The sequence below is a fragment of the Salvia miltiorrhiza genome, chromosome 1, assembly GCF_028751815.1.
Source record: "Salvia miltiorrhiza cultivar Shanhuang (shh) chromosome 1, IMPLAD_Smil_shh, whole genome shotgun sequence".
NCBI classification, from domain to species: domain Eukaryota; kingdom Viridiplantae; phylum Streptophyta; class Magnoliopsida; order Lamiales; family Lamiaceae; genus Salvia; species Salvia miltiorrhiza.
In genome coordinates this window covers 34407915-34422931 of record NC_080387.1, presented here as the reverse complement: position 1 = coordinate 34422931, position 15017 = coordinate 34407915, and the positions used below count along the sequence as shown (strand labels likewise).

General features: G+C 38.4%; 1 long non-coding RNA gene across 1 annotated transcript; it reads left to right on the top strand.

Annotated features, from left to right (window-relative positions):
• Positions 1 to 9393: 9393 nt before the first annotated feature.
• LOC131021912 (uncharacterized) lies at positions 9394 to 10888 on the top strand. Its single transcript, XR_009101091.1, has 2 exons — positions 9394 to 10023; positions 10605 to 10888. It is a non-coding gene; the product is annotated as an uncharacterized LOC131021912 (long non-coding RNA).
• The last annotated feature ends 4129 nt before the right edge of the window (positions 10889 to 15017 follow it).

The following is a 15017-nucleotide window of genomic DNA, read 5'->3' as shown; positions in this document are numbered from 1 at the left end:
GGCGGTTTCAGGCGAGAAGCTCGCCTTGTTGCTCCACGACCTCTTCAGTCGGGCCGAGAGACGAACGAGACGACGCAATGATAGAGCTCTCACCGGCTTTGGAACTCGGAGAAGAACTGGAAACGGCGAACACCCGGCTGATCGTCGGCGCGACTCCATGAACAGCAGCAGGCGTTCGCCGATCCGCCAACGACAGCGGCGCCAACTTCGGAGGAAGACATCCGGCGAGCTGACCTCTGTCGGCAGCGGCTGTTCTGCCATCTCAGGCCGCGACTCCTCGACGAACAGCAACAGTCGCCGGACGCTCCACGAACAGCAGCAGTCGGCGGAGCTCTGCAACAGGAGAAGCAGCAGCCGAACTCCGGGCGACCAGAGCAGCAGCGGCGACGGCATGAGCGTCTGTCGTCCGATGTACGCGAGGGATGAGAGAAACGGTGGTGGCGGTTTTGGCCGCTGCTCGCCGGAGGTTGCAGGAGGCAGCGTTCCTTCTTGATTTTTTAGGGAGAGGGCTCGGCGGCTCTTGGTTGCAGTCGCCGTGAGAGAACGAGAGGCGGGTCTGGGCGATGGCTGGATCGAGCGAGAGAGAGATGATGTTGAGCATTCGGTTGTGTTGTGAGGAAGAGAGAGGTGACGGATAGAGAAGGGAAGAGAGAGAGATATGAGCTGCATTTTTTCTAAATTATGAGAAGAGAGAGAGAGGTGAGCAGCATGTTTCTAAAGTGTGAGAATGAGAGGGATGTGGGTTCTGCTTTTAAGAAATTAAAGGAGAGAGATTCGTTTTTTATTGAATTGTGAGAGATAGGAATAATCTTGCTTTAATAAAGATTGAGAGAGATGATGTTGAGTGGCGTTTAATTTTGATAAAGGAAGAGGTAGTGGAGTGATTTGTGTTATAAAAAAAAAGAGAGAGGGACCGAGATGTTTGTGTGTGTATTTTTAGGTTAGAAAAGGGAGCCGGGTTTGGGCCGGGTTTGAGCCGGGTATGGGCCGATTTTTTTTTAAATGTTGGGCCGATTTAATTAAATTCTTGGGCCGATTTAATTAAACTCTTGGGCCGATTTAATTAAATTCTTGGGCCGATTTAATTAAACTCTTGGGCCGATTTAATTAAATTCTTGGGCCGATTTAATTAAATTGTTTGGGCCGAGACTTGGGCCGATTTTAATAAGTGTTTGGGCCCTTATTTAATTAACAGATGGGCTTCGATTTAATTGTTTGGGCTCGGCCCTTTACAAATAAAATCTGATGAGCTTCTTTAATTTAAAGGATTTGGGCCTATTTTAATTTAATTGATGTTGGGCCTAATATTATTAATACACCGGGCTTCGAATTTATTCATTTGGGCTCGAATTAAATTCCTATTGGGCCTTGATTATTTTATTTAATTGGGCCTTCATAATTATTCTATTAAGTTTAATTAGAGAAGATTTTAAGACTTACTAATTATTAATTAGTAAGTGAATTAGATTATTTTAAGATGAGTAGATTATTAAAGATTAATAATCCGACCTCATAAGACGAGCTTTAATTCCTTAAATAGGATTAGCATCTCATAATTTAATTAAAGGAATATGAGTCATGCATAATCATTTCACGCATCCTCATTTATTGAGATTTTTTCGAGAATTAGAATCTTATTTTATTTTCTCGGATTAAAGGTCAAGCACCAGTGTTAGAGCTAAACCGTGAGTCTGCTATTCAGGTAGGCTTTCTATGTATAAACTAAAATTATATATTAGAATTGTTAAGACTTTATGCTTATGAATTTAAATGATATTGTCAATGCCTAAATGCTTTATGTTTTATTATTAATTGCCTATCTGATGTTAATCGAATTCGGATTCTGGATGGGACCGCAAATCCCTTCGGAATTAGTGTACACCTTGTGATCGTGAGTCATCTAGCGGGTTGGCCGATCATAGTGTCCGTAGAGGGAGGCCTCCCTCTCGGCACGAGTTACTGATATGGTGATTAATGATATAAAATACCTGCGCGGGTTATTGATGAAAGAAATGATATTATGTTTGGTAAATACGAGTCTTTAAAGGAAAACCCTCGTATTTTACTACTGTTGAAAGGCTTGACAATAAACTATTATGCATGTATGTAAATTTCGGCAAGTGTCCACTAAGTACTTTTGTACTTAGCCCTGCATGTATTTTTAAATGTGCAGGTTGAGCGGTGATCGAGGATGTAAGTGTGCAAGCGGAGCTTCTGTCAATTTAGGATGAGTACCTCAGAGTAGAGTATATGTCTTCATACATATATTCAAATTATTATTCCGCTGCAAACACTGATTTTACTAAGACATTATGTTATCTGTCAAAACAATATGTACTATTTAATAATGTACTCAAACTCGTTGAGTACCCATTTGAATAATATTATGTACGGTCCCCTTGTGGCCTTCATTGATTTCTAGATATTTCGATTGATTTCTTTATACAAGTCAAGTCATCAAGAAACCGAATATGCCCCTTTCTAAATCCCGCTCCTAAATTCCCTCCCTTAGTCGCGGTTTTCCCGAATTTGCTATCCTTAGCAAGTGCGGTCGTGACAGTAAGAGGCACTGAAAACTGTGGTTTATTGTTTGAGAAGCAACCTAAATACGAGGGTAATCCACTGAGGGGTTTTGTGGATGCTGATTTTGCTGGAAATGAGGATAGTAGAAGGTCTCAAACTGGTTACATTTTCACATTATACAATACTGCTATAAGTTGGAAGTCTATGTTACAGTCAGTTGTAGCATTGTTTACTACTGAGGCTGAATTCATGGCTATGACAGAGGCTGTGAAGGAAGGTGTATGGCTCAAAGGAATGCTGCGTGATTTTGGAGTATTTCAGAAAGATGTGGAGATTTATTGTGATAATCAGAGTGCTTTGCACTTGGCAAAGCATCAAGTATTCCATGAGCGCTCGAAGCATATAGACGTAAGGTATCATTTTGTTAGAGATTTGGTTAACAAAGGTGTTGTTCAAATGCTCAAGATATCGACTGAAGATAATGCTGCTGATGCTCTTACAAAGGCACTGCCAAGAGTGAAGTTTAAGCATTGTTTTCAGATGGTGAAAGTTGTGCAGTAAAAGGAGGTTTTGAGAAAGGCAGATGGGAGCTTATGCATGCTCAAGGTGAAGATTGTAAAATGGTGATCATGAATAAGCTCAATGGGGTATTTCAGCTTAAGGTCGAGAGAGGAGGGACTCATCTGCAAATACTAAACTTAAGGTGTTAAGTTTAGTATATCATCTCAGCCGTTGAATAGCTTTAATCTTCCCCGTTGCTGCTGTGTGTTATATTCACTAATTTGTATCTCACAATGAGAATGTAACTGCATCCATAATTCGTGAGTTCAGAGGGAAGAGATAAGAGAGCGTTGTAAAGCTAGGCGTAGCCATTGGTGTGGAGCTCGAAGCTTGCTGTAATCTCTTGTTCTTCATCAATAAAGAATCCATCTGTTTTTCTCCGTGGACGTAGGCACTTGTGGCCGAACCACGTAAACTTTGTCTTCATTCACATTTCAGTATTCTTGTTTGAGAATTGTTGAATCGAATTCTACATTTTGTTTGCTTGTCTACTGTGATAGTTTGTTTAAGGAGTAGCTAAGGTTATTTCGGTTACCAGTCTCTGTGGATACGATACTCGGTTACTGATTATTTGCTATAATTGCACCGTGTTAGTTGCGGTATATTGTTGCTAATTAAGAAATTAGTGATCACTCTCCAAAAGTATTTGTGTCGAAGTCTTCCAAACTAATGGCGCCGATTGTCCGCTCATATACCTCACAATTAATCTTTGTGTTTCCAGTCTTCCAAACCAGTGCGTCGATTGTTGGGCGTCAGTGCTTCGCCCATTGGTGGCACTGATTGTTGGCCGGTACTCAGCCGGGCAAAACGAGAAAGAAGAAGAAGAGGGAAAGTGGAAGAACAGAGACACTGTTTTTTCCTTTTTTTTTTATATATGAACGCTGCTTTAAATTTAGGAACTAGGGTTTTAATATTTACACTGAACGCATCGTTTTATTTATCGGAATGGAGTGTGCCGGCGAGCCACATCAGCGCCACTTCGATTCTGATTTGAGGGGGAAAAATCGTGGAGAAATTGAACAAATATTAAAGTATTTGATAAAAGATGGAATTTTTAAAAATCGTGGGGAAAATGAATTTCGAACAAAGTTCGTGATATTATATGCAATTAACCCTAAAATAAAATGTGGGACATTTTGTTGTACTTGTTGGATGACATGAGAGATGAAAGAAAAATAGTTTTTTTTTTCACGAATCTATATATTATACAAAAGACCGATTCAACGGATACTTTTTCGTGGCAAAATTTAAAATTTAAAATTACGGTTACATTTTCTACACACGTTCTACTTCTAATCACGATAGTCCCTAATTTTCGATAACTGAATACCTTTTTGTTTGTCCACTCTAATAACCTCTCTCTTTTGTCATCGTTTTTCTATTTTATATTTTTGTTATTTTATTTTTCTTCTTTTTTTTTCTTTTTTTTCTAAAATTCGTACAATTTAACTAATAATAAAATACTCATTATACATATTAAATTAAACATCATAATGCAAAACCTTTAATTTGATGAATATTATACTAAAAATGGAGTTAAAATAAAAATGTTACAAGAGTTAGAAGTCTAAAACTATTTTTTTCTCTCTCATATTATTTTCATATATTATCTTTTATCTCTTGATTTTATTTCATTATTTTATTTACTATATTTCATTTTATATTTTGATTTTTTTTAATTTGCTTTATTTTATGAGCAAATATATAAAAGTGTCCACTTTCATATTGTAAAATTAAATTTTAGCCTATGAAATAAAAATATTAAAATCTGGCCAGTTTTTGAGCGAAAAGACAAAAATGCCCCTGCCCTCAAAAATTAAAAATTCTCTCGTTGTACTCTCTCCCTCTCTCTCTTTTTCTCTCTCTCTCTTTTCTTTCTCTCTCTAGGTCTGCGCATTCTCTCTCTCTCATCTCTCATTCTCTTCTCTCTCTCTCCACTCTTTTTCTCTCTCCTCTCCCTCATGTTTTTTGGCGGCGGCCAACAGTAGCAGCTCTCTGCCGCCCCGTCGCCTCCCTCTGATTCTCGGCGAGCAGCAACTACAAGGCTACCACCACCGCGTCTGCCTCCAGTAGTATCATCTCCTCCAGCGGCGGAGATTACTCACTGGAATACTCATCGGACTTCGATTCTCGGCGCCGGAGGCCGAGGAGTCCGAGGAGTCCCCACGCATTCGTTGCTCTGCTGCACCAGATCTCGCCTCCTCCTCCATCCTTCAAGATCTCCTCCAGCTCGCAACACCTCCTCCTCCGCATCGACGCCACCATCTTCACCTTCAAGTCAACAACCCAACCAGCTCGTCTGTCGCCAGTCACGTCAGCGCCACCGATGTCCTTCACAGCGGCCAACAACTTGCACTTTCATTTTCTGTTTCTCTACTATCTTCTATCTTTTTTTTCCTTTCTTCATCAGTCATTCTTATCTCTCTCTCTTTGTCTAATTGATCTCCTGGCATCTTAAAAGGTCTAGGTAATATACATTTTTATGAGATTCATTGAATGGACATTTAACTACATGATTGGTTAGTTTTGAGAATGGAATTGGCGAATGCTTAATTTAATTTGAAGTCAGAATGGTAAGTGATATAAGTGATAGAGATATTATTTTTAATCTCAAGTCTAAATGTTAGTTTTAAATTAATCTCAAGTCCGAATGTTAATTTTAATCGAAAAAAAAGATATAAGTTATAGAGAAATTATTATGATAAAGTATCATTGTACTTGTATTGGTAATTTAATTAATAAATTTAACTGATATTTTGAGAGTGTATTGATCGATTGAAAGAGAAAAACAGATTTTGCATAATTGATTAATGATGTTGAATTCACAATTGGCTCTATGAATTCACATTTTAATGTTCTTCAATTCACAACAAGATCTATGAATTCACAATGTAATATTCTCGAATTCACAACCAAATCTATGAATTCACAACTTAATGTTCTTGAATTCACAACTTAATATTCTTGAATTCACAACCACATCTATGAATTCACAACCAAAATAAATTCTAGTTTTAGTTGTGTATTCAAACTTTAAAAACTCAAATTTACAACTATTTGAATTCACAACCAAAATAAATTCTGGTTGTGAATTAAATTCTAGTTGTGAATTCGACTGATTGTGAATTCACAACCAACATAAATCTGGTTGTGAATTAAATTCTGGTTGTGAATTCGACTGGTTGTGAATTCACAACCAAAAAATTTTGGTCGTGAATTAAATTTTGGTTGTGATTCGATTGGATGTGAATTCACAACCAAAAATTTTTGGTTGTGAATTAAATTTTGACTGTAAATTCGACTGGTTGTGAATTCACAAACAAAAAATTCTGGTTGTGAATTGTCACAACAAAAAAAATTGATTGTGAATTCACACTGGTTGTGAATTGCGGGATTTTTTAAAGGGGTGATGTTTAAAGGGTAAAATGAAGTGGACATTTTTTTAATTTTTAATGTGAAGGGTATTTTGATAACACTGGCCATTTTTTAATATTTTTTATCTTAGTGGATAATTTTTAATTTTACAATATGAAAGTGGACCATTTTAAAAATCCACTCTTATTTTATTTTGCTTTCTAAATTTTATATTATATATAAACACGGCGCGCATTTGCTACTTTTTGCCATTATCTTTTTGCTACTTCAGATTCCATTATCCCTATTTTTCTTCCACAATTCATACTCAGCATACAATTTTATTTTTATTTTTTCTTTCTTTTGCTTCTCATTTTTTTTTATAAAAAATAATGTAATTCAATGTAAAATATTCAATTAAATATCATACAAGAGCACTAATTTGGTGTTATAATTTACAAATATATATATAGGGGGAAGTTATATATGGAAACACAAAGTTAAATAGAGAAAAGAGACATGATCTCGTTCGTTGATTTGATGAAATCTGATGGATGAGATTCATTAGCATATCTCACGGTATAATATATGTAGAAGGTTATGCTTGTGCTTTCATAATTATTCTAACCGAAAAGTACCTTAATTATACATAATCAAATCTTTTTTATTATGGAAGATTTGGCCTTTCGATACGTTACATACAATAACCATAATCTTTCATATCCAATCTTCTGTAACTCTTGAGTTTCGGCCCTAAATAGCTTTCGTTCGTACATGGTATTGAACTTTAAAGGTTTGAAGTTGAATGAACACTATATCCCTTCATTTGAACATGGTTAAAAATACTTTCAAACAACAAATCAAATGTGTTGAACAATGAGTGTTTCGGAGTTAATCGAAAATTTGAATGAACATTATATCCGTTCATTTGAATATTGTTAAAATTACTTTCGAACAGCAAATCAAATGTGATGAACATGGGGTGTATAAAGAAATATCTTATCTTTTAGAATATCACGCATACGCAATGAACAAAAAATGCAAAACCGCTGAACTTGATTTGAACATTCAAACATGAGAAAACGAATGAAAATTTGCTACAATTTGTAATGTGAGAAATTTTAGGGATACAATAAATCTTTCCAAATTATGTTCATTGTATTTTTACTTAATTGGCCTCATTCACATCAGATTTATTAGCTTAATACTCCCTCCGTCCCACCTTCATAGTCCCTTATTCCTTTTAGATATCCCACAATATGGTCCATTTTCTAAATTAAATTAGTATTAAATTTCTTTTATTTACCAAAGTAACCTTATTTAAATATAGTCAAACATAGAATAAATAAGGGCAAAATTGAATAATTACATATATTTTGTATTTTCCAAGTACTATTTGAATTTCTCAAGCACTATTTATTGCATTTTCTTAATATGTGTGAAAAAAGTGAAGTGGACTATGGAGGTGGGACGGGGGGAAGTATTAAAAATTATTATAATAATTGAAAGAACTTTAAATCTCATCCCTTGATTAGTTTTGATCCAACGAACTATATTATGTCTTCTTTCTCTATGTAGGGAGGCTTTCCTATTGAACCCAACCCTATATATATATATATATATATATATATAGGAATGGGATCATATAGATCCCAATGCTTATAATAGATCCCTAGATCCAAATCTTGACCACACATTTATGACATGTGGCGCATCAAGATGGTGACACGTGGCAAGGATTCCAAGGCAAAATCTGGAGGGGTAAAATTGGAATGTAATTTTCGGATTTAATAATTAAAAAAATATATTTTTTTTAGATTTTCTCAAAATAGATATATTTTAGATGCATATAGTTTCACACAAAGATGCATAAAATTTTCACATGAAATGCATAACTTTGAACAGAAAAATGCATTTAATTTTTCCAGTTTTGGTATTTTCACCACCCCACCCCATACCACCCCCCAATCCAGCCCACACCACCCCCCAACCCTCCCCATTACCACCCCCAAAAATATGCATGTTTCACATGCATATAAAATCAAACAAAAATGCATAAAGTTTTCACATAAAAATGCATTAAATTATACAAAAAATGCATTTCATTTTAATAAATCTGGTAGTTTTGCCACCCCACCCCTGCCCCTACCCCTGCCCCCCCCCCCCACCCCACCCACCCCCCCACCCCCACCCCCCCCAAAAAATTTTTTTTTTTTTCAAAAACTGATTTTCCAATTGCTGGCCCACCCCCACCCCCCACTGACCCACCCCCCCACCCCCCACCCCCCCCCCCCAAAATTTTTTTTTTTATTTTTTTAAAAACTGATTTTCAAAAAGAAAATTTTTTTGGGGGGTGGGGGGTGGGTGGGTGGGTGGGGGGGGGGGGTCAGTGGTCAGAAAATCAGTTTTTGAGAAAATAAAAAATAAAAAATAAAAAAATTTGGTGGGGGGGTGGGTGCGTGGGTGGGGGGTGGGTGGGGGGGTGGGGGTAGGGGTGGGTCAATGGTCAGAAAATCAGTTTTTAAAAAAATAAAAAAAAATTTTTTTTTTTTTTGGGGGTGGGGGGTGGGGGGTGGGGGGGTAGGGGGTGGGTGGGGGTGGGGTTCTGGGGTGTGGGGGGTGGGGTTGGGGTGGGGTGAAATCTTATGCATATTTATATGAAACTTTATGCATTTTTATATGAAAGTTCATGCATTCTCGTATGAAACTTTATGCATCTAAAATATACCTATTTTGAGAAAATATAATTTTTTTTTTTTTGAATTTCGAAAATTACATTCCAATTTTACCCCTCTCCAGATTTTGCCTTGAAATGCCTTGCCACGTGTCACCATCTTGATGCGCCACATGTCATAAATGTGTGGTCTAGATTTGGATCTACGGATCTATTATAAGCATAGGGATCCACCGGAACCCAACCCTATATATATATATATATATATAGGGTGGGGATCTACAAAGAATCCCCTTAGTATAAAGAATAAGGAATTAATCCTTACCATAGGATCTGAATAAATTAATGGTCCAGATTAGCACTAATTAATAATTAATCTACATTTTTTTTTACTGAATAACTTTAAAAATCATATATAAAAACGTTGGGGGTATGTTAGACATTTTGTCTATTCAGAAAACTGTCAATTCCTAAATTAACTCCATTAAATTAGGACATTTACTTTCACCCCCACTTTCATCCACCAAACCATCTTCCCCCCACTTTCTCTCTCCCTTCCCACGACTTTTCCAAACACATCAGACGCGAATTCATCTCTTCAAGATTCGTCGTCGTCGCCTCTTCGTTCTGTAATCCGGCGACGTCGTCGCTCCACCTAAGTCCGGCGCCTCCCTGCACTTTCGCCAACCGCCGCCGCGGTCCAAGATCAGTAACTAGTCATCGCGCGCATCTGAAGGCGCCGCGGCGTGTCCGGATTTCATCCACTCGTCGGTACGACCTCTGCCTGAAAACGCCGCCGCCGTCGGGACTGCAGGCTGTCACCGAAGCCGGATTATATCCTCAATTTCCGTCGATCCTGGGTCATGAAATCGGCGAGGTTCACCGTTCACCTTCTGATTTGACGGGTACAGGTAGATTTCGATTCCCTTCTAAATGCTAAGCTCACATCTCTACAGTTATCAAAATCTTCGTTCGTGATGTTGAAACTTTTCCCGAAACTGGCGACTTTCTAAATGAAGAAGGAAAAAAATGGTGATGTGAATGAATATGGAGATTGCAGGTTGTCTGATACTCGGAACTCATTGATTATTGGTGCTTGCTTAGATAAATGGTTAAAATTCTTGCTTGATTTTTGTTTGATATGAATCTGTACTGTATATTAGTTGAAGGGCTGATCTGATGTGTCATTGCAGCAGATTTGTTGATGGGCTGTAGTTTTTAGTAACTGATGATCTTCGGCTGAGCCCGGTTCACATTCTCTTTAAACATGTCAAATGATATCTGATGTGTGATTTTTTGAATCTAGGCTGCATTCTGTAGTGAATCTCTGTTAAACTATGGCTATAAAGGTATCATAAACTCAATTTGTTTCTGACTATGCACATCGAAGAGGTGTTCTTAATTTAATTGATACTGATTAGTGGATTTGTTCTTAATTTTATTGATTTTGTTGGAAAATAATTCATTTTCTTAATATCTTTGTGTGTGAGAGAGTTTGAACATCGAAGAGGATGTTGAAGAAAGTAGGAGCCTTCGCCAAGGATCCCATATCAGATACTTGCATTACAGTATGCGGTGTTTCCGAGCTCGATGCTTGTGTTGATGCCTGTGCTCGAATTGTGTTATGTTAATATGAAATATTGGATTTGTATAATATTTGTTTTCTATTCAGAAAATTTGTAATTTTGTTCAACATCTTATAGTGACATATTCACTATACTGTACATATCTATAGTGTATTCGTTTATTAGTTAATTTATTCAGTTTTTTGTTTTACTTATTCGATTAATAACAAAGTGTTATTCGATGAATTTTCAATATTATTCACTATAATTTTAGTGAATTATGCAGTTAGCTTATGTATTATTTAGATTATTAACTAGCATAATATCAGCTGAAGTCATACCGAGCTTTGATCTTCATGGTATCCAGGGAGGTTTTACATCATATGAAAAATACGAGTTAATTCATGATTTATTCATGAAAAATGCTACTTTATTCAACAAAATAGTTTCCTTATTCACAATTTATTAGTATCATATAAATTATTCAGCAAACTATTATCCTTATTCGCATAAATATGATTTTTATTCAGAACGTCATGAACAATATTCGAATACGATATATTCATGAATAACGTTACTTATTTGGGTACGTTTTGAACAATATTCAAATACAATATAATTATTTATTATCACACAAAGAACCAAATTAATATGTACAGGTTTTGAAATAATGAAAAAAATAAAATGCTACATGAATTACTAATTTTATTTAAGCAATTAATAGTTAAATTATGAATAATTAATTGTTGGACTAATAAAAATATAAATTAGGTGAAGATTCTATTATTTATTCACATAATATTAATTTTTGAATACACATTAAAATAATTTAAACAAATAAAAAATTTGGATGAATTCATGAATTCGAGTATATAAAATAATTGTGAAAAAAAACCATAAATAACGTAAAATATGAAATACAGACTCTGTTGAATTAACATTTAACTAATCTGAATAATTTCACATATTAAACTGAATAAACTTTCAAGTTGTGCGAATAAGGAAAATACGAAAATGCTGAATAAAATGTTTTTCTTCAATTGCTGACGATAATGCGTGAGGCTGGGTTGAGGAAGATACGAAAATGCTGAAGAAAATTTAATCACTACATAAAGAGTTATCTCAAACATTAATACCTAGCTAAAATAACCTTACCTAAGTTTAAGGAAAGAAAAAGATTTGCCATATAATTGATAGATATTTACGGTAGTGTTAATTAGATTAGGACAAAAATAACCTTTCATTGATTTATAGCTGTAATATAAATTCTTAATCATCAGCCGTAGGATTTAAAACAATAAAGGGCCGGATTTGATTCCTTATTCTTTTTACATTTAGCATTCTTTTTTGATCCCTTCCCTATATATATATATATATATATATATATATATATAGGGAGAGGATCATATGAGAACTCCAATATTTTGTGAGAACTAAGAACTAATTGTAGTGGGCAAAATTCGTCAACATGACCCGTATCCAATCAGCACTCCAGGCTGGCTCAGCAAGCCAAGCAACCTGGTCAATCCAACCTAATTAATCTTTCAAGTTGGACCAATGAGCTAAACATCCCGGTCAATCCAGCCCGACAAACTTCAAGTCCAACTTGTCTCAATAGTCCGGTTGGATAAATCGCACTTGGCCCAAACCCATCAAGTTAGCTCGCCAATCTGGCACGACCCTAAGAGGCCCAGTCAGTCAAGCATATTGGTCCATCTAGCCCAAGAAGCTATAGATCAACTTGAATCGATAACCAGGCTGGAGGTATCACATCCGGCCCAAGGGTTACCGCCCACCTTGTTGACGAAGTCACATGACCTAGCCATCAACCCTAAAAAATATCTTTCGCCAAGCTGACACAGTCAAAGGATGAATCTTTATGATCCCGTCCAAATCGCAACAACTTGGAAGTGGAAAGCGTGGACGGATAAGGTCAGCTTGTAAAACCCTAGCGGCTGGCTGCCCTTTATATAGACAGACTGACTAGGTTACAAAGGACACGACAAAATCCCACTTGCTCTCTACTCTTTGAATTCTCTCTACTCCGCCGCCTAGCCAACTTGGCCTATCTCCGCCTCCCATATTCCATTATCACAACACACTGTCACCGTTTCCACCCTCCGACGCTGCTTACAGCCTGGAGTCACCGCATACTCCAGCCTGCCTTTCTCTCTATTTCAATTCTCTTATCATTCTATTTTGCTATTCTGATACTGACTTGGGCGTCGGAGGCTCTACGGTCGACACCCCCACCCGGTGCTCAACCTAGGGCTCTTACGTGTTCTTGTGTTGACAGGTTGCTAGTGCCCAATCTATCCGGACGTGCAGACGTCAACCTCAATTGTAGATTTTAGCCTCTACAATTTGGCGCCCACCGTGGGGCCCTAGCAATCAAGCGAATCAACGCACTTTCCGTAGATCTCTACAAGCATCAATCATGTCTGACGGTCGCGACGGATCTGAAACTCCTGACGCACCCCACGTGGTTGCTCAAACTACTCAGGCTGACCTAGCCACCCAGATTTCCGCACTGACTGAACAGATGAATCAGGAACAGGAGAGGTGCAAGAAGTTGGAAAAGGAGAATGCCAACTTGTATGACCGTCTCGAAGCCATGGAGCCTATCGAGATCATCGAACCTCCCGGCTTCCGAGCCCAAGTATCTTCCATGCAACCCCTGGGAGATACACCGATCACTCAGAAGGACGGATCCAACCATCTCATGATGGATCCGTCATCTTCGGTAAGAAACCGCAATGTCGTTAGTAACCTGACTGATCCAGGCCGTACTACTTTGAATGCAGGAACACTCCGACAGGATGGAACAACCACCATCGGAGGACAACTCGCCCGAACCAACTTCACCACCCCGGGCATAGCAATGAGCAATGCCGTCGTAGGAGGCACACAACCTACTATACTGGGGCCCAACCTGGCGGTCGCGCCAAGCCAACCCAATCAACAGGCGGACGGACCCAGTCAGAGGGAGATCGCCCAAGAACAGTTGTTTGGGAATGAATTCACCCAACCAACAGCGATCGGCCCGTATGCAATCAGAGACGAGGTCATGGCAAGAAAGTTGGCCGAAATGGAGGCCCTGATCCAGCGAATTCCTGGTGTCCCGGCACCCATCCACAAAAGCTCAGAGAATTGCTACGCCGACTCGCCGTTTGTGGATGAAATTGCTCTAGTTGAAATGCCCGTCAAGTTCAACTTTCCAATCATGCAAATGTTTGATGGAACAACGGATCCGACCGACCACATAGCTCAATACAAGCAACGGATGTTCACTGCAGCAATTCCTCGTGAATTGAGGCAGGCCTGCATGTGTAAGGGGTTCGGTTCTAGTTTGACAGGACCGGCTCTCCAGTGGTACACTAACCTTCCCAATTATTCTATTTCAAGTTTTGCTCAACTAACCGATATATTTGTGCAGCAATATGCTAGTAGCAGGAAACTTGAAAAGATATCAGAGGATCTTTACGCCGTGATCCAACGACGTGACGAGTCCCTTCGAGACTACATAGGTCGATTTAACAAGGAGAAAGTGTCCATTACAAATTGCAGCACCCAGACAGCGATCACTGCCTTTCGAAAGGGTCTCCTGCCCGACTCGGACCTCTACAAAGACCTCACCAAATACCCTTGTAGAACAATGGAAGATGTCCTCGCCAAGGCATGGGCACAAATCAAGTGGGAGAAAGATCAATACAGCCATCACCGATCTTCACCAAGCAGACACACTAGATGAAAAGAGAGATACGACAAGACTACGGCTTGCATCCTACCAGCAGAGTGTCGCCAGACACTACAACCGGCATGTTCGCACTCGGACGTTCAAGCTGGGCGATTGGTTACTCCGACGTGTATTCCAAAACACCAAGGAGATCGGAGCTTGCAAGCTGGGTCCAACCTGGGAAGGTCCATACTTGATCACCAAGGTGTTCGGCAATGGCGCTTACAAGCTGCATGACAAAGATGGGCGCGACATCAGCAACAACTGGAACGCCATCCATCTTCGGTCTTATCATTTCTAAACTTTCCATTCGATTATTTATTTTTTTCGTTAAGTTTATAATTTTTTCCACACTGTTACTAACAATTTTACCCAGGCCAAGTCGGAACTACATCGGACTTGATCCCGTCAAAGGGTATGTAGGCAACTCTACGGAGCTCAGTCCGACCCAAGAACTACATTTGGCTTGATCCTCGCAAGAGGTATGTAGGCAACTCTCCGGAGTGCAGCCACCAACCTCAAATCTACATGTCTCAGCCTGCGAGATACAAGCCGCTAATGATGACTCACCTACACGGACAACGTCAACCTGGATCTATAAGGA